Source organism: Athene noctua, chromosome 1 (assembly GCF_965140245.1).
Source record: "Athene noctua chromosome 1, bAthNoc1.hap1.1, whole genome shotgun sequence".
NCBI classification, from domain to species: Eukaryota; Metazoa; Chordata; class Aves; order Strigiformes; family Strigidae; genus Athene; species Athene noctua.
The window spans coordinates 184287384-184314925 of NC_134037.1; the positions used below are offsets into that span (position 1 = coordinate 184287384).

At 39.3% G+C, this 27542-nt stretch overlaps 1 protein-coding gene across 1 annotated transcript in view; it reads right to left on the reverse strand.

Moving 5' to 3' along the window:
* TBL1X (transducin beta like 1 X-linked) overlaps nucleotides 1-27542 on the reverse strand; it is a 200913-nt gene that overhangs the window by 123670 nt on the left and 49701 nt on the right. The window contains exon 2 of the mRNA XM_074907404.1: nucleotides 19149-19221. The gene's annotated coding sequence lies outside the window, so the exon portion shown is untranslated. The remainder of the gene's footprint in view (nucleotides 1-19148; nucleotides 19222-27542) is intronic.

Genomic DNA, 27542 nt, shown 5'->3' on the forward strand with positions numbered 1-27542 from the left:
TAGTTTAAACCTCTATGCTCCAGAAAAAATACAGTTTGGTTTTATTTCCTCATAGGTTCAGGGCATCAAGAAAGTATCCTGAGTAGCTACATTACAGTAACAGTGGCCGATCTGTACTTAAGACTAGATTTATGCCACCTTTTGAAATAAAACTACTTATACTTGTACACAAACAATATAATAATGCCTAATCCTGTCTGAAACCATAACCATGCAAATCAAAAAGCCTTCAGGTACCTGCTGCTAACAGCACAATATTAATGTGGATATACCGCTGGGGCCAAAAGGTGTTAATAACCTTTAGCCTTGGACTGATAGTAGTACAAAGTAGCTCCCACCGAAGCAAATGATGAAAGCCAGATGGTACTTGGCTTTCCACTGGCAAAATGGACAGACAAGGAGGAATAGCATATCCACTTCAGCTTAAACTCTGGTGGCCAGACTTTCTAAAGTAGGTCTGACCTTCACATCTGAGGACCTGTCTCCATCAGAAAGCCTCTTCTGGCCTAGCGGAGATGTAGGAAGTGCTTCTTTGCCGTTAAGGACCCATCCTCCCAAACAACACTAGGTACAGTGATAGAAGCACCCACAGTCTGGCAGACAGGGCCTCTGCCGGCATTTCTTCTGGTCCTGAGGAGGGCCCTTTCCCCTTTTTCCTATCTGCTTCTTGTCAGCAGAGCCCTACAGCGTATGGTCTGAAGACCAAGCCAGAAAGGTCAGCCACACTTTCAAGAGGACAACAAACTGAACTGCAAAACAAGGCAGCAACACAACACTGGGAATGTGCTGCCAGTCTCAAAAGCTAGACTGATGAATGAAACACACAAGGCATACAAAATGAAGAGCAATTGAAAAGCCCATAACCAAAAAAAAAAGGAGGAAAAAAAAACCAAAAACCAACCAAACCACACACGTGCTTTATAATTTTATTGAGGGGTTTTTGCCATCAGTTTAAGGAGAGTAGAGCTCAAACTTGAAATCAAACTCTGTCTCTGAGGTTCTCAATCTATAACTGCTATTTGGAATAAAAGAAAATCCATTTGCAGACTGCTTACACTTCATGTAGCCCTGTGCACACATAAGTATCGCTATGGAATTTACTTTGTAATGTTAGTGAGAAAATCCATTTGTGTGAGAATATTAAAGACAAGTTCTGTTTTGTGTTGGAGCTGTCAACATCCTTGTGACTTTTGGTCCTCCAAGTACACTTTAGACTCCCTCATTTAAAGACTCCAGAACTGGTGCCAAACACAGTGAAATTTCCTTCCCTGTGAGCATCTTCAGTATTATGCTCACAAGCACATTTTTCAACAGATCCTTGTAATTTATATATATTTGTTTTGTAATTCAGGTGGGCATGCAAAGGCATCCTGACTGTCAGTATTACTGAAGATACAGTAATACTATACTCTTGAAGAGGGTTTAAAAGTATTGAAGAGAATTTTATTTTTCTCTTTCAGCCCTCTATGGAAGCCAGAACACATGCAGTACACTATCACTTCAAAGCCCAGCTAACACAGAAGCCAGGGGGGGTACATATCAAACAGGGAGACTCAATGCATCCTAAAGTAGTATTGTAAACATATAGTCTATTTCAAGAAAAACTACAATAAAGTGCTGAAAAATTAAGGCTATTAATCTGAATAATTTTATTCATTTCCATAATCCCACTGTAAAGACTGTGGGATCTGAAGAGAGACTTCACTAGATTTTTGGTGTGAATAAAGAGTAACATCTTTATGTCAATGGAGCACCATTACAATCTGGGAAAAGCCTATTACTGATGAAATGGAAAAATAAAGCAGCGTGCGTATCAGCCCAGCAAAGCAAGCAGCTGATTTCTAGGTTTGATTGTGTGGAAAGGGAGAAGTCATACAAGAATGAAAGAGTGTGAAAGCCGCTCCATTTTTAGAACACAGAGAACACAAAATTGTAAACATTTTACTGGAGGTCAGCTTCCAGGCCTAACATCAGCAGCCTAGCATTCACATTGTGTAACAAAAATGCCAGCAGAGATCTCTCCAAAGCAGCTCCTCATTACTAGTCCACTGAAATATTTATTTGGCTAGACAGAACATCAATAACGTTATCTCCTAAATTTTCTATTTCTAAAATATTTGGAATTGCATTAGATGGGCCTAATGGTCAAACCACTTAGTTGCAAGATTTTTTTTTTAATATAAATGAAAACTCCTAGTTTCATCTGAATTATTTATTCTTCTCTTCAGAATTACAAGCTGCTGAGTATCAGCATAAAGAAGCTCAGAAGCATCCAATCCATCCAGCTATTTTCAAGATATAACAGGAGACAGAAAGCCTTGATCAATAATAATGTATCATTATTTGTATTAAGCTACTGCCTAGGAATCCTAACCCTGAGTCTTATATGCAAGATGATATTAAAATCTAGGAAAATACAGATGAAAAAAGAGACGAGATAATCCTTGTTCCTGGAAGTTATAATTTAAAAATAAAATCAGAGATACATCATGGATGTATTCTGGTAGATTATAACAAAACTGCATGTCTCCAGGCCACACTGCAAAAGAGATACTTGCACTAGCTCAAGTACTGTGAGACATGCTACGTTCCACATGATTTAATTTTTCCTGTAGCAAAGTATAACTGGCCCAGGTAAAGCACTGCCCTAAAGAAGCTGCACTGTTTTGCTAACGATGTTAACTTGGGCTTCTGTACAAAACCCCACACTGTGCAGTGCTGTTACAGCCAATAAACAAATATTGCTCAGCATTTTCAATGCGATAATTTGTTCCTCTTTGTTTTAAAGTGGATACCTTTTAGAGTCACGTGATCAGACTGTCGCACTATGCCCTAATTCATGTTGTCACAGACCCCGTGGGACCCATCCAAAACAAGGGGCATAATGCAAGCAGGCAGTCGGGTAACAAGCCTGCTCCAAAAAGCACTGCAGTGGAGCTTTGCTCAGAGGGAAAGAACAGCTCTGCCAGCTTCCATGCTGGCACAGCAGTATGAAACAGGTATTCTTTCCAAAGGGCTTTTCAAAACAAAACCTGCTGCTTTCTTTCCAGTTCCATTTTCAGACTCCTCTGCTCCAGTTGTTAAAAAAGAAATGACAGTGGCAGAAGAATATATGTGAAGCAAACTGTAATATCTCCTACAAATAGTATCCCTCCTATTCCTTTGATACACAAACAATTTGAATGTGTCATTCCTCGAAAAAGCCTTTTTTTTTCCCCCAATGCAGAAAAAGGTTATCTGGACCACTCTAGAAAATACAAAGCAAACGCAGGGAGGGTTTGATTCACATGAACACATCTTCTGTCTGATATTGGTACAGCTGCAGTCATGTCTGTGAAGCATTTTCCCAGGGCTTGCAATGACACTGAGGCAGCACAGCTGACCTCTGGAAGAGGGAACCAGCTACGTGGGCACTCTTGTGTTTCCAACTGATGTGCAGTGTAGCATCCACAGAGTTTGAGGTGTTCTAGCATACGTTTCACAGTGCTATGTTCAGCTGAGAAAAAAGGAGCAAAAGACATCTCTCTCTCTCCAGCTCTTCATTACAAAATGAAGGGAGTACACTACCTTTTGCCTTCAACTGATTTGGACTGCATAGGTTGTGGTTACGCTCAGAAGCAACACTGGTCGTGCAGAAAAGGCTTATTGCACTACTGTGTTAAAGAGATGACAGGGAAGAAGAGGAAAAGCCTATTCAAGGGAAGAAATGAGCCCTCAAAAACCAATGTACATCAGTGCCACAATACTGGTATCGCTAGTGGTTACCTGAAAACACACTGCTTGGAAGCTGGTAGAGAAGCCCACAGTTAAAGGCAACATGCCTGGCTCTGTTTGGGTTCTTTATTGTGTTTTTTTTTCCCACTACTCTCTTATTTTTTCCTCTCTCTTATTAATATAAACAGATGCAGATGACTACGAGCCTGGCTCTTACGAGCTCTGGTAATTTCAGACAAGCACCTGGCATGGCCTACCCGGCAGAAGGGGTTACAAGAGCCCAGGGCCACCGCGCTTCCTCCGCAGCTAGAGCAGTCGATGAAGGTTTAAGCCCAGCAGAGAAGTACAACAGATAATCGTCACATCTTAAACCACCACAGCTAAATCTACCAGAGTTTACGAGACAGTCGTTTATGTTAAAGGTCCAAATGCCAAAGGAGCTAATAACTCTTTTTAAAAGGCTTCCCATGATATTCCAAATAAGTTACTTTCTTGCTCTCCTAGAGTTTAGAATTCCTTACACAATTTCTGCCTTTATCAACAGAATACTGAGAGAATTAATTCATTAAAGCATAGAGATCATTTAAAGAATGGAAGGAAACAAACTGCTGCAAAAAGCTAGTACAATTTGCTAAAAATTGTTTTTATTATCCCATTTAATAATGGGATAATGCACTCGAACAACAGAGAATTTTGTAGTGGGTTATTCGGAGGGAATTGTTTTGTGCAAATCACTTCTGCATCAATATTAAAACCTTCCTGGCCTAGAGATACTTCAGTGTAACAGTTACATGCGTTTCTATTTCACGTCACATAATGTCTGCTTATAATGCGATGTCACTCAAAAGGTGAGAAAATGAAGAAAGTATTTTTTAGAAGCACGAAACACTTTAGAAAACAACACTTCATTAATATAATCACTGAAAAGAGAATTATTACAGTAGCAGCACCTTAGAAGACAAATTTCAAGCCTAAATCCCGGCCTGTATATATATGTGTATATATGCATACATAGAGATACGCGCACACCCCTGTCTCGGGAGGGTTCCCAAGGAGCACTGATGTGAGGGTTTGGAATGGCTCCTTCCTGCCCCTCCTCAGAAGGAGCCACTCTTGAAGCAGACCAGCCAGAGTGAAAGCGCTGAACGGCAAATCTGCAAGGACTAAAGTCAGGCAGCTACCTGGAAAGAAAAAGGATCCTTCATAGCGTATTTATAAATGCTAAATGGCCCGGGAAACTGCTGAGAGATTTCTCATGCTCAGATCCTCATTTTCTCTTGCGTGGTCATCCCTGGGACAGCTCTGGAAAACAAGGCAGCCATTTTCTCATAAGCTGTTAGACTCAGCAAACCAGATTGAAGTGCTTGATAAGCTGCTGTTCTCTTCCGTGCCTGCAGCGATCACTGGGGAAAAACAACCCATCACCCACAAACAGGTACAACCGCAGCCATTTCTGTACTTGCCTGGTTTGAGTCAGGGCGCAGCAGCGCAGATGGGGCTGGGGGAGGGGAAGGATGGGGAGCCCTCGATGCAAACACATCAATATGCATGGCGAGCGCCTGCCCTACCCCAGCTGCTGATCCCACGGTTCATCCCTGCAAAACCTTACAGACCTGTGAAATAATGCCGCTTCCTCACAGTTCCGTGTTTCCAAAAATTAACTGCTACTGTTAGAAAATAACTTCGCTTTTGCAGAGCCTGGGGGTCTAAGATATTGCCGTGTGCGCAGTGTGAAAAACGCCCCCAAGCCCTGGGGTCAGTAGGGGAAGAAAGAGATTTTAATGTGCAATCAGCACGTATATGTGTACCTGTATGCACACGCACACGATGTAATTTTCATAAGCAACAAGGCTGTAAGTAACCTCTCTCAGATGTATGTAACCTCTCAAATAATTTGTGAGGGGACCAACAGAAAACGGTAAGCAACCCAACTCTTTACAGTGTACAAATATGGATATTCAAAATTGCTAATCGCTTGAGAATATGCAAGGTCTGTCCCCACATATAAAGCAAGAAGCCATGACACCTATACTTACGTCTACTTCTGTTTTCTATTATAATCCTCTTTCTTGTCGTTTTTGTAAACCTCCCTATTTTGCAGCAGCGTTTTGAAATTTGGCAGCAAGAAGCCCTGGGTGCAGGGAGAAGCTTTTCAGCCCCGTACAAAATGTGTTCAGACTTAGCTATGCTCAGAGCTGCTGGGGAAAACAATTCCCGCTTAGGTTTCGTCAGCAGAGACTACTAAAAAACGGTTGCTAAAGTCCCCCACTACCCAATGCGTGCTGCCCACCCAGCCTTGGCTCTTCAGCACGAGGTTGGGCTCCAGCCAGCCCCCAGTCAGCAGCCAGATCCACTGGCTCAGCCAGTCAGGCCTGAAAGAAGCCCAACTGGTGGGGCACACATGCCCCCACTCGGCTACTTCTGATGGCTTCTGCTTAGCTTGAGAAGTGTGCTGCACCGGGCTCCTTCTCCACTCGGAGGCTGCACAGACAGAAGATGATTCCCTGAAGCCACTGAAGTCCCCATGCCTCAAGCTCAGTTTGACCCACTGGGGGTCTTGGCAGACCCACCTGGCTTGCCTCCGCTGCTGCAAAGGCACGTTTAATTAATTACATCCAACTTGAACATCACGTTCCAGTGGCTGGTCCAATAAGAGAGAGATGTACAATCCTGCTATCTAAGGTACTTGTTTAGGTCAGCTTCAAGAGGTTCAGCAGCTGAACTCAGGCAACTAACAAGGACACTTCTTGCCCTAGTGCCTGCTCCAGCTGTTGAGAGCAAGCATTCAGTTTGCCACTGAACCTTTGCATTGGCAGTTTCACACATGCTTGCTAAAAGCGTTGTTAAATCAAGATGGCACCCAACCCATCATTCCTAATGCTCAAACGCTGTAACTGTTTCCCCAAGTTACTACATTACTTTACACCATGCTTTCTGCTACTATAAAGGACGGCAGTACAGCAGAGGTGAGTCTCACTAGCTTTGCAGAACACCAGAAAGACAGAAAGTCTGAACAAAAGCAAGTAGAGAACTCATACTTCAAACACTTGATGCCCTCATCAGTCGCCAAAACTAGTGAAACAGCCACATTCTACATAATTAGCTGGTGAAGAACAATTTCATTCTGTGACCATTGATTTTTAATGGGTGAAGTAGTAAGTTTTCTTTTTCTGTCAAGCATACATGCATCCAGGCATTTTTTAATATCTTTTATTTTGGAATGCAGGATAGTGTAAGTTTAAGAGTAGAAAGTCTCCTCACTCCACTAAAATTCAAAGTATGTAAAACCACAGCTCTATCAATCATGCCATCTGTGCTAGAAATGCCATTCTTTTTTTTTTTTTTTTTTGCCACGGGACTATTATATCATGTGCAGGTGGTAACATCTAAAAATATATCACAGAAGATACATGTAAAACCAGACTACTCCTTTTCTTGATCAAAACAGTAAGTAGAATTGCACCCATGCTGATCTAGCTCGTACCTCTTGGCACTGGAGGTTTTTTCACTAGACCTGCAACCCTCATGATGAAATGCTGTTTCCAGAAGGGAAGCGCAGAGTTCCTCACACCTGCTTCATACCATCAAACCAAATAAAATGGCTTGATCTCTTCCAGGAAGAAAGGAGCTCAGCCGTGGAGTGAGAAGTCAGACAAGCACCATATGGCCAGAAGGGAGGGAAGACAAAAGCGAGGGCCGAACCACCTCTCTCGGCATCAGCAAGAGTTACGTTGGCTCAGCTGTGTTGTCTAATCAAGTATTCTAAATCAATTAAGGCTGAAGCCAATTCGTACACATGAATCTTTGTATTTATAAATGAACCTAAATATTCCACAGTAATATTCCATACGGTTTAATTCCTGTAGTACATGGACAGAAACCAAGGACTGGCTGAGCTCATTAGCCATGAAAACATGCAGTTTTATCAGGCAAGCTTTTGTCCAGCAATACAAAAAATGAACAGTGAATGAATTAACCCCTTCCCGCCCCATAAAACAACGGTGCCCAGTGCAGGAACATTGGTAAATGTCAGTTAACAGTGAAGATGCTCTCTCAGTTTTTTAGAACTGCCATCAGGCCTAAGCTTTAGCTTGCTTAAGTATTTCTATAACAACAACATCACTATTAGAGGGTTTATTGACATCAGTCATCTGGTGATAAGACTGACAGGGTTTGTAAATAATTTGCACACATCTTCCCAGAATACTAAATTTCTCACAGGTTTTCAAGAACACAGAAAGCCACTTTCTCTGCCTGAAGAGCATTTCCCCAGGTTTTTATTTGGGCAGTGATGCTCGAGCAGAGGCAGGGTGGCTGCAGACACCCACTGAGGTAATTCTCCACGCATGCCTACCTCACCTTTCCACACAAACGGCTGAGCTGCTCATCATTCAGTGGCCCAGGACGGCAATTTATAGCCCGTTCCAGGCAGACCGGATCTGGCAATGGTTTGCTTTAAAAAGGTGCATAGCAAAGTAAAGCGTTTCCGCAGTGACTCAGCGTTGTGTATTAATAGCCAGCCTAAGCTTATTTAAGACCCTACTGTTGCCATGTGTCGGGGACAGGGTCTGGATCAGACTGTTGATCTGACTGGAAGCTCACCTCACAAATACAACCATTTTTCAGCACTGTGTGGCGGCACAACAGAGCCGGCCGTGCCCAGGGAGTGGAAGCACAGGTTTAGGAGAAGGGGAGGGAGGACAGAATGGGCCCTTCTGGAGCTGCTGCATTTGAATTGGCTCAGGTCAGCTGCCAGGTGTCGGATTCCCCTGGCCCACAGGAGGATGCGGAGGCCAAGGGGCTGCTGAAGTTGTGAAGAACTGGGCCCCACATAAGTTTTTATACCCATCGTGTAAAGTGACCCGAACAGTGAACAGTGTTTAGAAGAATCTTGTATACTCATCCTGCATGCACATAAATACCTGTGTTGTGTGTAGAAATTAAGAGAATCATCTCACAGTATATGCTTTTGGTCAAACTGGAAAGCACAGGGAAGTGAGAAATAGAAAAAAGTCACCATAATCTGGTTAGCTCTGTAATTAAGACTAACCTGGGAGATCAGTAAGAGAAACTGTAAGGAGGGTTTTTTCAGTATAGTGTGCTGGAGAGAAAATGGGAAATCTGGTGGAAATCTAATGGGATAATGTAACAGATGGTAAGTAGACACCCAGGGGACATGGAATATGTTTAAAGATGATACTGGCTAACAGTATGATTAAGAATATATGCAGTATCACAATGCACAGAGTTCAGCTAGAATGTAAGCAGTAAGGCCATAAAAACCTTAATATTCTAGGTTAGACTTACATACTTTTATAGAGACCTACAAGACAATTAGGAAGAACGCTTACAGAAGGGCTCTACATAACATGAGTATCTAGGCTATTTAAGGGAACTGCTCTTGACCTTGTCTTGAGAAACGGGGGGGAGGGAACTAGATCAATCCCCATCCCTTTTTCCAAACACAAATACACCAGTAACTTCCAGCAAAATCTTCCACATAATCCACTGTTCCTCCAGTTGGTACACATGCAGGAGTACAGATTGCCGTCTATAAGCTGAACACACAAGCAGGTCAACTCAAGGTGGCCTCTCATACTCAGGCAACACTTCGATTTTCTCTTAGGTATAATCAAGTTTGCTATACCAAGTCTCATGAAACTATGGTGGTCCTGTGACTTCTAAATATTTGCCAACAATTAAATAATACCTATAAACAATACAGTCCAGCTGTAGAGTTGCTTATGTCTCCACAAAATAAATAAACATTATATATATATATATAAACTCCAGATATATACAGATAGATGGGTACATACATACATGCAATAGTGTTAAATGGAGTAGATGTAAACAAATGATATAAAAAGATATAAACCAATGCTGCATTATTATAAGCCAGTTATTTATGTAGATTTATTTTAAAATATGTCTGATTGCATGCATAGCACTGATGAAGAGAACAGTAAGGCACCAAACATCATTAAACACTTCAACTAAAGTTCCGCCTTGATCGTCCCTTCGCAACCACTTTGATTCCACTTTGCCACCCAGGACAAGAATAACCACATGACCTGAAGGTCAGAAAATTCTTACTCCGTTATGAGAGCAAACTAAGTAATTTCCAGAAGCAGAGCGCTCTCCCATGCACAATCCTGCTTCTGGCTCTCCCGTCTCCGACTGGCACTAATTTAAATTAGGGGACTGGTAGCTTTAGCACTTCAGCTGATATCAATTACCATTATATCATGCAAAGCACTCCCTGAAGTAATCAGGAACCAAGCTGCTTATGGAAATAGTGTAAAAACCGCAGCAGAAATTAAATAGAAGGCAGTACACAGCAGAGACATAACCAGGCCCTCTGTGAGAAAAAGAGATTTAAATGGGCAGCTGCATTCTGCATCAGCAGAATTAAAACCATTTCTGTGAATGGTTTTAAGGTGCACAGAGAGGTCACTGTCTTCCATAGATTGGGTTACTGCAAAGCCAGTGGATAATAACTATAGCAAGGAAGCAACTGCGTACTGGACTGCCTTAAAACAGCTGAGAAGAAACAGAGCAAGCCAGAATATGATGCTGACTCTGACGCAACTTCGGAGCAGGCATCGTCCTCTAATTTACTCACAGCTAGCTCATGAAAACTTCGCAGTGTTTTCACAACCATAAAATCCAATAAACCAAGCCCCAAAACACAGGCTTTTTTATCTTAGTCTAGGAAAATGGTGAGAGTTAATGAGCTTGGGCCCAATTAAATGTGATGTAAGGAACCAACAAGAAACACACACTTAGGAAGCCTAAGTTGTAACAGCCATCTTGCATTGTTTTGCTTATGTCTTTTTGGTATCCCACCTAAATTGGGTTTGCCCAGGTACAAAGTATTTTGTTTTAAGGATGCTTAAACTAGTACTTGTCATATAGGGCAAGCTTGCTCAACTGAGGAGCCAGCTAAAGTCATCCAGGGCCCACCTTACGCATACTGAAAGCGCAGATATAGATAGGCTTCCTGGCACCCTTCCATCCTACAATTTCCTACCGCTATTACACTGATGATTCAAATCTAATTTTAACAAGCAAGCAAGCCTTCTGCTGTCAGCAACCATTGTTCCAAGACACAAGGAAAATGTTTTAAACGCATTTTCGTGCCTTTCCACATCTGCATTTTTGTATTGCTTTTGTTCCTGGAGAGGGGCACGGAAAAGGAAAATAAGGGAAGCTCTTCCCAAGGTAGGGAGCTAAGATATCAGTGCTGTCACTTATCATTTCCTAAACAAGCCTAATTTCTCCAAACAATACATGGGTAGGAGAAAGGTATTATTAATTTAAGAACTAATTATTTGAAAGTCTAAAACACTTGCTACAGTAACAAAGCAAGTTTCAAAAACACATTGCCCTAAGATCACATAAAAGTAATTTCAAAAATACAAAAACATTTTTCACATCCTTTGGTAAAATTGAGTCCTACTCAGCCACAGTATTTATTTTTTTAAATAACTAACTGTTCTTCTCCACCAGTTTATAAAGAATCTACAAATTTTCTTGATTGGATACTATCTCACAAAAGGAGACTACTCACTATGTTTCTAAGTGTTGGCATAAGAGATTAGAAAAAGCAGAAGAATTTGAATATTCTTTTACCTATTTTCAGTTTCTTCTGAGTTACAGCATAATCAAGTTAGCTATGTGGCACACATCCTGCTGTTTATATCATATGATTTTAATAACTTAAAATAGAATACCTTGTGCAAGGTATTTAATTTGATCTCTTTGTTCAGGTCAGTGGCATTTGCATTCATTCACATTCAGCAAGTTATTAATCTAAAAAAGCTAAGATTCTTTCACTTCTTCTTTTCTCCCAAACATGATTTGTTGTTCTACAGAATTGTTGCATTTAGACCAGCTGGGATCCTGCCAGTCTATTTCACTGCAGATAAAATTTAAGGAAGAAATTATTAAAAACCAAAATAACATTTTCCAAATTCTCTATATAAAACTTCAGTGTCGAGCTTTCAAGTAAACTTTGAACACTGGTCCCTCCTTACTGGGCTCATAAGTGGGCTGTATGTTTTATCTGCCCTACCAGGAGCACAGGGCAGAAGGCATTACAAAGGTAGCTTTTGGAGCAGGACAAATTACTGAACTATTTCTTCGGTTTCTTGCACAGTAACTACTGTGTTGCAACTGTCCTCCAGAAACACATAACCATCATCTCAGCTATATAATCTTGTGTGTATGAAAGCCCTAACCTTAACCGAAGACCTTCATAGGCATGAAGACAAAGAGAGACCAGTACATTATCTAACTGGGTTTCCTATTAACACAAGTTTTGAAAATCAAACATGCAATTCTGGCACTACACATAACTTTGAACATTGAAAGAAATCTGTGTTTTAGAAATTAGTCTGAACAGGATGTAAAAATTTCAACTAATGGACAATTCATTGTCTCAATTTTAGCAATTTTCTAGCTTTAAAATAGCAATGAATATTGGGGGAATAACAAAATTTGTTTCCTGTTTGAATTCTTCTACCTTTAGCTTATTTCCAATGCATCTTTTTATTTCCATAACTGCCAAACAAAACAGCCTTCCCGTGTCATAAATCTTCACACACTTATTATCAGATGATGACCATCTCACAATTTCAGTCTCTATGTGTCAAAACAGACTGGGTACTACCAGTTTCCTACCAGAAAGATGAGCTCCCGCAGAACTCCCACACTCTCTCCCCAGTACATCCAAACATTCTGAGCTTCAGGTATGAGTACCACTCCTCCACATCCTATATGGATATTAAGTACACTTTTTATTTGCTAGTCTCCGATCCTATATCAGAACATTGTATCACTGAACGGTAGACTTCTGTGCAAGATGTACAGTATGGCCACAGAGCACCTCAAGATGCACAAATGACAACTTCTGAAGGAGCTTTAGATATTATGGGCTTGCACAGATCAAAAGAAAAAGACATCACTTTGCTAATCCTCATCACTTTCTTTACAGTTGAGTAGCGTAATGTAAAATAATGAATTGAAGAGCACAATAAGAAATCAAACATCTAAAATTGCCGGGAGATCGGGGGTAGGGAAACAGGAGAAAAATGCTGGTATTTATTTCAGAATGAGGATGTTCAGAAACAGCTCAACATAGGTTTTTCCAGTGACTACAAGTAGAACCAATACCTGCTGGATTAGCTTACAAATTCAGCCAGAGTTTTAGGGACAGGATGCAGGACAGCTTTCTGCAAAAGATGGCAAATACTTAAGCATGTGTTGTTATCATATACTATTAGCAGAGACACAGTCCTGTACATCTGGCTTCAAAGCACAGGAGATAACTCTATCCACCGCTTTCCTCATTGCAGATGTCCACACAAACCACTGGGCTACTTTGGACTGATGCTTAACATTGACTAGATAGAAGTTGCAGAGACAAGAAGGACTTGAGATTCAATGCAATGAAAAGGAAACACAGAAATACAAATGGAAAGTAACAAAGAGATACTACTTGAGGAAATGCAAGATACAAAAAGTTTGGTATAAAAACAATACTTAGTAATAAGAAACAAAGGGAAGGAAGGCAAAAAGTGAACTGAGCCATAAAAGAAGTAGGAGATATTATGGGCAGGCAAGCTACATAGTAGAATTTTAAAATAGAAAAGCATCAGAAATCATGCTAACAGAAAAAACATATATCTTCTGTAAATTTAGAAGGACTTGGATTCCTGAATCTCCTGGTTAAATGAAGGGGGGGTGGGGGTGGGTATCTCTAAAAAGCAAAAACTTGAAGAACTGAGTTCTGAGCAGAGACTGAGAGATAAATTTGTACCGGTGAAAAATGACAAAGCGAGGCAAAGAGAAAGTGGGGTAATAGTTTACAAATATCTGAAGGAGGAATCTTCACAGCAGAAAAAGGGAGACATTTTCTATCAGATATGGAAACTCAGGAAGGAGCAAATGGAAAGATTTTTTTTTTTAAATGGAAAATATTGAGTGACTGACAGGAAAGGCTTTTTGGAGGGGAACAACTGTTGGCCTGTGAAAAAACTGCCAGAGGGAATACTGTAAAGCTACTGCTGGACAAAATAACAGAAAATGCACTGATGGGAACAATCCTGTATCAGCAAGGAGGAACGCCTCAGATGACATGAAAGACCACTTTCTGTCTGCCTATCTGTACACTGTGCATACTGTAACTAAGATATATTACCTGAAAATTTGTGCTCCCTTTTTAATATAACGCTAATGTACTTTATTACTGATTTTAACAGGCTTTAATAGGAGGAAGTATATATTCAATTATTTTATTACATGCTTTGAATATAAATGGCGAGCATCTGCATTCTAGTTTATTCCTCCTGTCCTCACCCTCTCATAAAAAAAGCACTGGCACATTTTAGAATTCAGAGCGGCCCTCCCCAGCCCAGCCGCTTTCTTGGCTGCTTTGCTGGGATCTATATATCCAATCTAATTATTTTGATTCCCATTTCCAACCCTATCAGTGATGCAGTGGTGCAAGAAATCAAAATGCCAGTCTCCTGAATGTGTTAGAACCTAAAGCTAACAGCTACTCATTTGCAGAGGCATCACTGTGTGGCCCAAAGCCCCTGTCATCATGTAATTTATGTTCAACGTTGTGGATGTGACTTGAGAGGGGTTTCCCAGTGTATGCATACTGCGAATATTTCATATAACATTTCAGACAGGTTGTTGCATCATCTTGTTCTGTTACAGCATAACTGAATAACAACACCCAGCAATGCTTCAGTTTAGCTTTTTTTTTTCTCTTCTTAAAGACTTCCTTAAGTCCTTCTTTGTTATTTTTCCCTTCGTTTTCGTAAAAGGGAAAAAAAAAATAGGATCGTACAAGCTAATCTTCCCTTAAGTGATCAGAAGAGAGAGTCAGCAATACTCCTGCTAAAAACACCTACTATCCTCTCAAGTCAGGGGGATCATATGTTGCTCACTAGCTGAATTCCCTTGGGGGTGTTTGACTAGATGCTTTCCCCCTCTTAAATTACAGTCTTACTTAGATTACTAATGCCTCAGCACCACCAAAAATATTCCCATTCATTTCCACAGCTTTTACAAATACGATAACATGATTTGTGTTTAAATACAAGCGTCACCGTTTTACTTTTTATTATGAATATCATATGTTTGGCAAGCTGTCTGACCTTCCTTATGATGATGAATGCTGCAGCAAACAATTTGCTGTATCTTTAAAGAAATGGCCAATTCAATTACATTATGCCAGAAGCTTTCAAATCCCTCTCTGCCAAACGTCTTTGCTATATCCTGCCACAGACAGCCCATTTGTATTCCAGCACAGTAGGACACTTGTTTTATTGAAGCATACAGTTCTAGTTAGGTACTATCAACAGAGCACTTTTTCAGTTCTCCAGCTCTGTGTTCCTTCCCACCCCCTCTAGTCTTGGTTATTAGGATTTTCAATTTTACTGACCAAACGTGTATGCATTACTAATTACATGCATGAAATCCAGTAGTTATCGACTCCTACAACAAAATACATTAGTGACCAATTACAGGAGTTCTTGGCAGCAATGGTTATCATTTTAGTGGATTTAATCATTGCACTTAAAGTGAAGCTTGAGATTCCCTTTGAGATTACACCACTAATTGCTTCTGTTTTGCCAGTTACTGCATGAGCTGCTTTGCAAAAAGGATCACTAAGGATGCTTTCTAAATAGCAAAGAGCAGCAAACAGATGAAGCCTCCTGTAATAAGTTCCCCCTTGCCATAAAACCACAGCATCACTTCATTCACACCACAATGCCAATCTCCAATGCGATATGCATTGTCATCCCCTCTTTCCTTCTCATTTCTTGTTATTTGGGCAGACAACAGCAATACAGCTGCATTGCTCTTCACATGAATTGTGTGACACACTATCATTTGTTTATATAGATAGTGAGAATATTACACTTTAAAAAAAAAATCGTTTTCCCCACCTCTTCTGTGTTTGCATGGAGGATAGTACTTGTTATTATGACAGTATGTTTGAATGGTCTTAGACCTTCAAGGGAAAAAAACCCAAACAGCTAGGCAAAGTACATGATTTATTATACACACACAATACCACCGTAATAGGCTTCAACTCTCCAGGAATCTCTACAAAAAAACAGTCCCCATCCAAAGGAATTTGTAATATAACATATTGTTCTTTAAAAGCCCACGTCTGCCTCCAGATCCCGGCTAGTGATGAATTACCTGGTTTACAGCCTTATAAAGCAGAAGTGTCTATATATTTTAATGCTGAGGCCCAACCACAGGACTTTGGTACCTTTCAAATTTAGAGATACACAACTTTCCAAACACCAGTGAAAGGCTGTGACACTTGGCTTCAGGCAAAACAAAGAGATACAATTTCATCAACATTTTAGGTCTGATCAAAGTAAGTTGTCTTTCAAAGACAGAAAGTGTATGGGAGGGTTGCAACTACATTTTTGTTAGCTGAGAACAAGCTATTTTAATAAACAAAATTGTTTAAATAAATTTGTTTGGTTTCTTTTTATTAAAGTTTCAGCTACTGGAGCTTTCCATTACTTGAACACTACTTTCCGAACAACAAAGAACTCCTCTCCAAAATATTTTTAAAAAATCCTCTACCAAAATTTCTCAGAGTCTTAAAAAACATTCTAGAATTGTCTCAAACATAAACTTTTTTAGGATTTCAGTAGATGCTAAATTGATACAACTCTAATTAGAAACTTAATTGATCTCTGTGAGAATTACTATCGAGAGTTTTAAATCCCCAGACTTCTAGACTATGAACAACAGAGCATGTGGTATCCTTAAAAACTGTCAGAAACCATACATTATGATTTACAAAAATAATAATAATCTCCCTGAAATTAACAAGAGCTTCATCCTACGGTATCAACAGGCTGTAGCAACAGTTGGCTTCACTCAGCGTCTAAATATGGGATGGACTATTACCTACCGATCCCTGAAAAAGAACGTAATGCAGTACACAGAGGGTTGTGTCACGGATATATTTTGTTCTGCTTCAAACCCAGATGTAGATTTGCACAAATCCGTCAATCTTTCCAGAACACTAGACACAAGGCCTGCTACATGCAGGATACTCTCAAAACAAGACCAGTTCGTTTCCAGGCTTAACTGAGTAAATCTTGCCCCAGGGCAGGTAAATCTGAATGAGAAAATCTGTAGGTGATGCTGTAACTACAGTAACTGGCAAATAATAAACTGGATAAAACACCTGGAATTAGAGTAGAGATCAATCCTATATTCATAAAGGAATAGGCTACACAATTTAATTGGATTATCCCCATCTCTTAGTTCAATAGTTCTTGACTTCCGCCTTCCTCAAACAACAATTAAGGACAATTTTCAAGTAAAAAGTAATGTAACACTGACATGATGTCTCTGTCAAGGCAGAGTCATTACATCTACAAATTCTGAAGCCCAGCAGAATGATGTTTTCTTTGTATGGGCAAGCTCCTGTTTCATGTACCAAGCACAAAATCTAAACTATATTTCAAAAAATACTGCAACTGCACCTGGAATTTCTAGTGCTGCCTTCCAAATGGGGAAATGGGAACAAGACTGGAGAAAAAAATATTCCTGAAATGAACAGCTTACATATAGCACCCAAAATACAAAAGGTCAGGAAACACCTGGCTTTCATCGCTGTCAATAGCAATAGACTAAAATATGCAGAGTAGGACTGATAACACAGGAAATAAATGAAAACATTTGCTGCGTGTTAGTATAGAAGTTAAAAGAAACAAGGCAAAAACCTCTCTCAAAGGTCCCTGCTGGATTTAAAACAGAGCTGTTGAGCCAATTTTGATTTCAAAACATGCCATTATCATTTAAGAATACTGAACCTCTCTCCTTTAATAAACCTTACACCTGTTCGCTAGTCCACAGCCCTAATTCCTAAAACCATGCACGATAAGTGCAAGTATGACAAGGCACAATATTTGCAGGAAGCAGAACTTCAATAAAAAATGCACAGGAAAGCAACCAGTTACTTATAATACAGTCTCAGGCATTATTTGTGATTCACTACCTAACCTACAAATCAAAGAATGATAATGCTAAATGCTGCCATGATGCATTTCTGAATGAATTAGAAGTCTTAATGTGTGTATAGCTCACAAAGCCTGGCATATTTTAAAGTTACATATTTAATTCTCTTTAGTATCAAAAGCAATGAGGGACTTTTTTGTCTACTACTCTATCGCAAAGAGATAAACACAGTAAATCAGTAAATACTATGGCAAAATGAAATACACTTTTTCACACAGTGATGTGACAGATACCAATTCATAAGTTCATGCATTCAGTACAAGAATATGATTAAAGGACATCACAGATTTGGAATAAAAAGGACTGATAACTAGTTTAGACCAGATAAAATCAAGAGACACTCAGCTGATAAGAAGAGTTTGTCATATTTAATGTAGATTACAGTAAGGATATTCAACTTACTGAAGCCTTCCAAAACTAAACATCATTATTTTAGCATGATAAACGCCAGCAGGAAGAAAGGCTCCAGCTCTCACAATTGTTTCAGAAAACTCAACTAACTTGCCCATTATTAAAAATATGTTACCAGTACAAAGTTTTGTGCTATAATGTACTTATCTGCTCATTGACATTACATGCATTTCATATATGAATATTTATGAAAAACGAAATATGTTAAATAATACAACAAAGGACCTTTTAACATCACTGTAACCAGAATAATGCTTGGATTGCCAAGAAAGGAAGCTAGGTGGATAACAGAAAAATATTCTTCAGGTCTTTTCAGAAACCGGTGTAGGCTGGGTTTGAGACTGGGGACCTTCAGACTCCTAGGAATGACTGCCACATGCCCTGTCAAAGCTGATGAAGAAAAGCTGTCCCATTTTAATGGAAGCTAAACCAACTGTTTTAATGGAAGCAAACCCAACCGAGACAATAGCTTTTGTCTCAAACAACGCAAAATGAACATCCGCCCTTTCCAAGACAACCATATTAAGCCACCACGAAGTTGTCTTCTCAGCCTTCATCCTCCAATGACCTCATACTTAATCTGGCCTCTTCTTAGGACTTCAGTCCTGCTGAATCTCAGTGCATTACTATGATCACAGACCAGCAAGATCGAGTTTAACTTCAAGAAACAGAGAGGTCATTCAAAATCAGAAATTAGTCTTAAGATAAATAACCAAAAAAAGCAAAACACCAGAATACCAAGAAATCCTGCACATCATCTATGTTTCATTTTATGGAGGTTCTAAGGGTAGCAATAAAAATCAAAGCTATTGGAAAGCACTGAAAGCTCTATACAACATTCCCTTTAGCTAGTCATATTACTTCGAGTCTTTTTCAATTGCAATTAGGCACAGAGATGCCGAAAAATATTTAACAGTTTTAACATTTTGTAAAGCTAAGCATTCACTTACTCAGGTGCAAGAACAGTCAAGCTCCCCAGTTTCCCCCAGATTTTCCCTTCAGGCCAGTTTTATCCTTAGGTACCTGTGTACAAGAAAAAACAAAGAAAAAAATCAATTTACATAACTCCTTTTAAGTTCATCTCTTGATTAGGTCAACTCTTATGGCCCCAAAATGTCAGCAATTTAAGAATTCAGATTTCCAGTTTTTCAAACAGGATTATTTCCCATCAATTTGTTTAACCAGCAGCAAAGTCTAAAGCTTTTTTCCCCTGCAAAAAGACTGGGTTTTATTTGACCAGTTCTACATATATATATTTTTCTAGACTCAGCACAACCTTAAATGAAAGAGTTTTCTGTGAGAAACCTCATGTAAATTCAACCTAGTAGAAGGTGGGATTGCATGTTTTAGGTATATTTAATCACTTGTTTTTAGGAGTACAGACAGACAGCAACACAGTTAAGGCATTGTTAGCCGCAGATTTAAGTCACCTTAAAACCGTTAACATGTGACAAGGATATTCTACATACTCACTTACAACTTTAAAAATTCAAAGAAGGTTTGTGTACAGGTACACTGTCAGTTGAAGGAGGAGCTAAAAAAATCAAGTTATTCTACTTTTTCCTGGCACTGGCATGAATTAAAGAAACATTTTCAAAATATGCTATTCAACCGTATGGAATCAATCTTTGCAGACATATGGAGCTCCAATTAAATAAGTGTGGCTTTGCTGACACAAAAGTCCACCTGCACATATTCATATTTTCCAGGATTAGACCATCTAATTTAGAGCAGTCCATCTAACAATAATGGAGTAGAAAAGCAATGCATTTGATACTACACAACCACTGAAACTAGTCTCTTTTAAATAGCAATCGCAGCCTTACTTTTGAACATGGTCAGAATGTAACCAGATAAGATGGAATTAGTTTCCCCAAAATACAATTACATCAGATCAAAAGAAAGTTATATTTCATCTTCTCCACCATGCAAATAAATACAAAATTGGAAAAGTAAGCAAGGTGTGATTTTTCAAAGATTTTACCAGAAGTCAATCCAAATTAAAAAACCCAATGCTTCCTAGTTTTTAAGTTTCCTTTGCACATTGTACACCCAAATTTTCCCAGGATAAATACATGGAAAGCATGCCATTTAAAAAAACAAAAGTCACCAAACTGTATATAAACATCAACACTAAAATCTTTAAATAAGAAAGGGGTCCAAGAAGGTGGAAACTAACAAATATTTAAGATAAGTGCTTCAGAAGTCCCTATTTTTAATTTTTAAGAGATTTGGAGTTAATTGGGTCCCCTTGTTCCTATCTACTCTGACTGGCTGATTATTAGGTGATGATGCAATTTTTTTCCACGGGACCTCGACCTCATTCAGTGAATAGAGTAGCTAGAAGAAAAGAGGGTACAGAAAGTGTACACATTAACTGAATTATATACTGTCACAGCACAGCCTTACACTGTAGCTACTCCAGGTTATTCTGTGCCGTTTCAGAACAGCACTCTGAGGACAGAAACTCTAGTTCTCACACAGAGCTCCTCTTCAGTGCTCTCATGATAACAAGAGATTGCATTACAGTCCCCCGAGTGGTATATCACATGATCCACACAGACTGTGAATTTACGGAATTAAACTTTTGAATTAGGAGCATTACAAACTTTAGTGTTCAATCAGAGACTCCTAAAACTCATTTAACAAAGTACCTAGCCTTATATAATACTTTAATTTTCTGGGGAAGTTGTATTCATCTGCCTTAACTAGGTGATGCATCTTTCCGTTCTTCTAGCGCACTGCCCCATTCACTATCGGTCTTAAAAGTTTCGACAGCAAATAAAAGCAAGTTTTCAAAGACCTGTCTCCTTTGCTGCAGTCTTCATACAGTTCTGGTCCAGTTGAAAAGACCATGTAATTCTGAGATTATACAATTTAAAACTATATCACAATGTGTATGTTGAAGGGAGCTCAGTTAACATATTCCAGACAACCTTAATTCTTCACCTTCCCCATTGCAGCACTTGTTCTTTGTACCTCTAACAACATTATTCAAGACATCTTTCTGAGCTTGGTTTAATTTCCAGCTCTTCTGAAGACAGTAACCGCTGAAAGGAGAAGCCCCATCTTGTTCAATACAGACACCATCAGATTAACAGATTAACACCATCTACTCTTTTAAATTTTTTTTAAAAATCACTCTACAAAGAACCTAAATAGATAAGAGTCTAAATCTAAATTAATTCTACATTTCAGTTAACACACAGTTACTAATACTTCTTTAAGCCATTCTGTCTGAAGACAAAAAAGCTCTTTAAGTACTGAGGGGGGGAGAAAGGAATGGTTTTTAATTAAGAACAGGGTTTTCTTGCACTATTTAGCAAGGATGTGTTTATCTTTATTCCACTGGAAGAAAGTAGATGATAGCATACCTTCACCTACTTTTCCCTGAAAATACAAACTAATCAAAGATATCTTCCTCTCTTGTCTCAAACATCCTCCCTTTTTTGTGGGGGAGGGTCTTAAGGGGGTTAAGGCTGAATTAAAAATTATTTTATACAATCATAGAATGTCAGAAGGGATTTCAGAGATCATCATGTCCAACCTTTCTTGGTGAAAGCACAGTCTAGACAAGTTAGCCCAGCACCCTGTCCAGTCGAATCTTAAAAATGTTCAATGTTGAGGAATCCACCACTTCCCTGGGAAGAGTGTTCCAGTGGCCGATTGTTCTCACTGTGAAAAATTTTCCTCTTGTGTCCAATTGGAATCTCCCCAGGAGTAACTTGTACCCATCACCCCTTGTCTTTTCCATGCGACTCCTTGTAAGAAGGCAGTCTCCATCTCCTTTAGGGCCACCCTTTAAACACTGAAACATGGTGATAAGGTCTTCCCTAAGATTTCTCTTCTCAAGGCTGAACAAGCCCAGTTCTCTCAGCCTTTCCTCATACAACAGGTTTCCCAGTCCCTTGATCATCTTTGTGGTTCTTCTCTTGACCCTCTCCAGCCTGTCCACATCTTTTTTTGTATAGTGGAGACATAAACTGCCCACAGTGTTCCAGGTGTTGCCTGACAAGCACTGAATAGGGTGGGATAATGACTTCTTTTTCTCTGCTGGTGATGCCCTTGTTGATGCAACCCGGCATTCTGTTGGCTTTCTTTGCCGCAGCAGCTCACTGTTCACTCACACTGATCTTGTTGTCCACCAGGATCCCCAGGTCCCTTTCCACAGAGCCGCTCCCCAGCCAGGCAGATCCCAGCCTGTGCTGCACTCTGGATTGTGTTTTCCCAGGTGCAAGACCTTACACTTGTCCTTAATGAACTTCATAAGGTTCTTGTTAGTCCATTCTTCCAGCCTGTCCAGGTGTTCCTGCAGGGTGGCTCTCCCTTCTCAAGTGTCCACTTCCCTGCTCAGTTTGGTATTATCGGCAAACAAGTTGGAAGAGACTGATTCCCCCAAGATGTGAAATAATAGAGCAGAATAAAAGACATTTGACTTATTGTATAAATCCTATTTTAGAATAGTTTTGATATTTGAGTTCGTAACAACAGGGTTTGTATCAACAGAATATGAACTAAATCAACACAACCAGAAGTCAGAAGTATAAAATAAACTCAAATACGATGAGAATTTCATTTATTCCTCCCATCTTTGAATACACAAAATTAGTTGTTCGGATCTCATGACTTCACCCTTATTTGTAAAAGGCATCTTTTGAAAAGAAGAGGTAACACGAACCTTAATATAGATTAGTATAGGTTAGGTGATCTCAGCTTCTTGGTATCAGAAACTAACAGCTAGCTGTAGTATTGTTCACAACATGGTTTTACATATGAGTATCCTAAACCTATCACTCTCCCACTAATCTGTCCTTTTTTTTTTTTCTTCTTGCATATTTTATAGATTCTCCTATCTTGCACAACTCCTCCTCTTCCATTCATCTCCCTGTGTTTGTTTCTTCCTCTTCCCCATAATTTCCTCACTGAAATATAACCCAAGTTGAAATATAACCTAAGTTTCAAACGATGAAGAATGCAGTTGCCTTTCTGCACACTATAATCAGTGCTTTGGTGGCACAACCCACATGTGCTGCAAATGCTGTAGGAGCTTTTCATTAGCTTTAATACAGTTCAGGACTGGTGTATCAGAGAGGTGAATGTAAAACAAAATACTGAATTGGTGTAAGGGAAAACTTTAGATTAATCCTTCACATTATCTCTGCAATTAGTTTCCTAAATTTTATAATCCTGTTTGAGGTAACCTGTATGTTGATTGCCCAGAAGACAATACTTCTGGAAAAAAATAAACTAGAAGGGTCACACTGAATTTAAAACTCGACATATTGTTAATCGATATCCTGAGCTTATTCTCAGTATTATTCCCTCTTCTTCCAGCCCCACTGCCTTCAAATACACACAGTGTCACATTTTCGTGGCACACTTCACATGCCATTTTGCTTCATGTGCTGAGAAACTTCCCTGTGCTTGAGCCTTCCATTTCTCTCCCATTTGCACTATTTCTAAATTTGCACTATTTCTAAATAGTGCAAAAAGCCACATAGCTTTCCTTCATTTTTTCTTCTGAGACACTATACATCCCCTTCTCATGATGATATAACAGTGGTTGGTCACATTGCTCCTTTTGTCTAACAGAGCAGCAGATCCAGGCTTCTCTTCCATCAAATGCAACCCCACCCCCTCAGGGTGACAACTGTCTCAGTTCTCTCCTGTCTACCTTTGTGCTCTGCTGCAATCCAAAATCCTACTCCTCCCAAACAACTAATGGGGTCTGTTCCTGAATGCTCCAATGTGCCACACACTGAAATATCAAGGACCAGTGCATGCGTGTGTTTGCAAGCACATGTGAGAGAGCAGGAGTGAGTGCTCACTTGAGAGGGGAAAAGAGGCAACCTCTCCTCAAGGTGAAATATTCACATACAGCCTAGGGGTTTAAGATCTAGAATCCTCACAGCCTGTAATAAAATCTGTGCAGCTGAATCTTCTTGATTTACAAATTTCAACCTCTGCTGAAATGATGTAGATTCAGTGAAGAAAGCACACATCTCTCTTATGCTGCTACCGTATTACTGAGTGGCCGTTTATTAACAGAATACTTTACTTAATCAGTACAGATGAATGATTCAGTGCTAGAAGGTGTCTGCTGAAGTGGAATTTCTATTACATCTTGATTCTTCCAATATCAAAACTAAAACCAAAAATAACTCTCTGACTTACCAGAAATAAAGACAGTAGACTGAAGTTTTTCATTTAAATAACAAATTATGGATTATATTTATGAACACTAAACAAGGCTGTCTTTCAACAACCTTTTTGTGTGTCTGATATATAAAAATTAACTATAAATGTAGTATCATCAATGAATGCAGTATTTACAAATAAATCACTCATTTCTCCACTGAGCCAGACTCTGTGAAGTACATTTTAATACTTAAAGTGGTATCTAATTATCTTTATTTGACCCCAAATGGAACAGGGAAATAAAAATGTTCAAAATACTTGGATCTCTCTGATAAGCACTCAACATTGAAAGGTGTGTCAGTATAATCTAAGATGGTATTTATTCTTACTTCTTCTGAAGAGGACTCAGTTACATTAATGTATTTAATGTTGTAATATCTCTTGTTCTTCAATTTCATATACTGCTTGCAGGTATTAAAGGTAAAATGAGATTCAGTTATCCTGGCTCCCACCACCACTATGGCCTGACCTTGCAAATCCACCACTGTCACATCCAATGGAGGAAGCAGGACTGTCAATATGAATCATGCCCTTGGAACTAGGCTTCAAAACCTAAATAATCCAATGGCTGTAATTCACACAGAAGCCAGTTATCACTGATGATCCTAGACTTTTCTCCAAAGTTGGCACCCTGAGTCTCTCCTACTCATCAGCATTTTGCATTTGTTTAAGAGTTAGGATAACAGTAATGTAAATATCTGTAACTATTAGTAGTATGCTGAATTAAAAACAAAACAAAACGCAACAAAACAAAACAACCCACAACACTGCTAAACTGATCAAAAAAAACTGTAAAACGAATTTCAGTATTTGCCTCCACTCAACTTTAGGAAACCCTTCTCTGTTTATTTTCTCTTCCTGCTCACAAGCTCCTGGCATCACTTGTACCACAGTGTTTACATTCTAGTTTCCATCACCAGTGACATGAAAGAGACTTCATTCACCCACACATACCTCCTCACCAGAAAGGTCCAGAGAATCATTTACAAACTAAGAAGGACCATCATTTTCCCCCACAAACTGCCCATATGATGCCAAGTATCACCCCATCCACACCTCATCACGTTAACAAGTACCTGTGCCTCCCCAAAGCCCACAAGACTGAAGGAAAATAATGATTCTTATCTTCTAATGGCTTCCCAACACAGAAAATTTACAAGTGTAATGGTGACAGAATCATACACTGCACTAGTTTAAATCTTCCATGAAGGGGTTTGGGTTTTTTTTTGGGGGGGGGGGGTAATAAATAGGCTTTTGGCTTAACAACCTTCATCCAAAAGAAGCCACAGCTCACTCTGAAACATCTTTCTTACTAGAATAAGAGGATTTTAGCATGATCACTATAACTATTATAGTCTGGCTGATGCTAGTTAACTTGGTCACACAGACAAGTCCTAGAACTTTTCAGCAAAACAAGTGATCATGGTTTATACTTTTTACAGCCTAAAGCCAATATAGTTAACATTTCTTTGATCCTTGAGCTTCACACTTCAGAGAGCTGCAGGAGAGAGGAAGTGCTAGAGGCCTAGGAGTTTCAGGAATCATTAATTATAGGAACCCATCATGAAGGGCACTGCCAAAAGTTCCCTTCAGACCATCCGAAAGTATTAGTGATAATACGATGGTTTAAATATAAACAGCATAGTTGCTGTCATGCAGCTGTCCATGAAAGACAAGGTCTCAGTGCCTTTTTTTTTCCCCCCCAGATTGATGACCTGTAAGGTGTTAAGAAAGAAATTTACTACAGTATAAGGCCCTTCCAGTAAAATGTATTCCCTAGCATATTTTTTGGTTTTGTTCTCAAAGTAAATTATAATATCACATCCATTTTTTAAACAGTCTACTATACTATAAATATTACAGCTAAAATTTTCAAAATATTGACTATTAAGTTTAGTCAGAGTACACTCTTCTGAACTCAACTCATTTTTGAAATGGAATGCATCCTAAATGGAAGTTACAGTTTTTCTACAAAAAAAACCCCAAAAGTGACATTCAACAGGTCCCAACTATAAAATTAATGAGCTATTCAAAATTGTTTGCCTCCTCTTCAAATAATATCTGTGAAACCACACAGCAAGTTATTGGTAAAAGCTGAAATAATATCCTACTTAACTAGTTCACTTTCTTCAGAGTCCTCCACTGCCTAAGAATGTATTTTATAAATATTCAGGTTTATATTATAGTGGTTCCCTATAAGAATCAATTTTTTATTATGACAAGTCACATAAAGCATAGGGCTCTTTTCAGTCAACTGAATGTCTGGTGGCACAATATGGCCTGAAACTAAAAAAGCCAGTAAAACAGATTTTACTTTTTAATCTGACCCTCCAATGAAATGCTGAGAAGAAAATTTCTCTTTAAATCCTGTCCAGAATAAAATCTAGAAAGCTGCAGCCCATCCTTTACCAGCTGCTTTTTCACTTACTAATTTAAGAACGACACTTCTTCCTGTTGCACACTTACCAGGAAGCAGCTATGCCATGAATGTGTTATAAACACTACGCATCTCTCAGGCTGCACGGCTTTCTGAAAAACAAGACAACCTAATGGAAGCGCTGCTCTTTATCATCCTCTACTTCCTGCCCACATTCTGGTTACTTAATTCAATACCAAAGTTAGAGCCTGTGAAAGAATTTCGTATCTCATTTTCCTTCTGTATTTCCCCTTTCAATCTGAGGTCTTTGATGATATGCTGATTTCCCTGGAAGTCCACTTTCTCACAGAAATGCTGCAAATGCAAAGGCCTACAGGGATAACCAAACTGCAAGACATCACTTACTGAGAACAGTACAGGAGGAAGCAAATATGTGTGTTCTTCAAACAACATGACAGAAAAGCTTCTTCACACCAAACAGCAAACTTTGAGCAGCAGAAAGAATGCAACACCTTGGCTGGATGACCAGCGCAGCATTTCAACGTGTGCCTCAGCATAGTTCAGAAACACCAAAACAATGGTCCCTTCAGGATGGATGTGCAACTGCAGGCAACCACATGATGAATGTTTAGTTCTGAAGTTTCCACAGTATATCTGCTCTGTGTGCCCTAAACACCACAAAATGCTATCTCAATACCCTACAAAAGACAAAATAGCTACAGGAAAGGCTGCAATTATAGAATACTACAGAGGGAGAGATGAAGCTTGA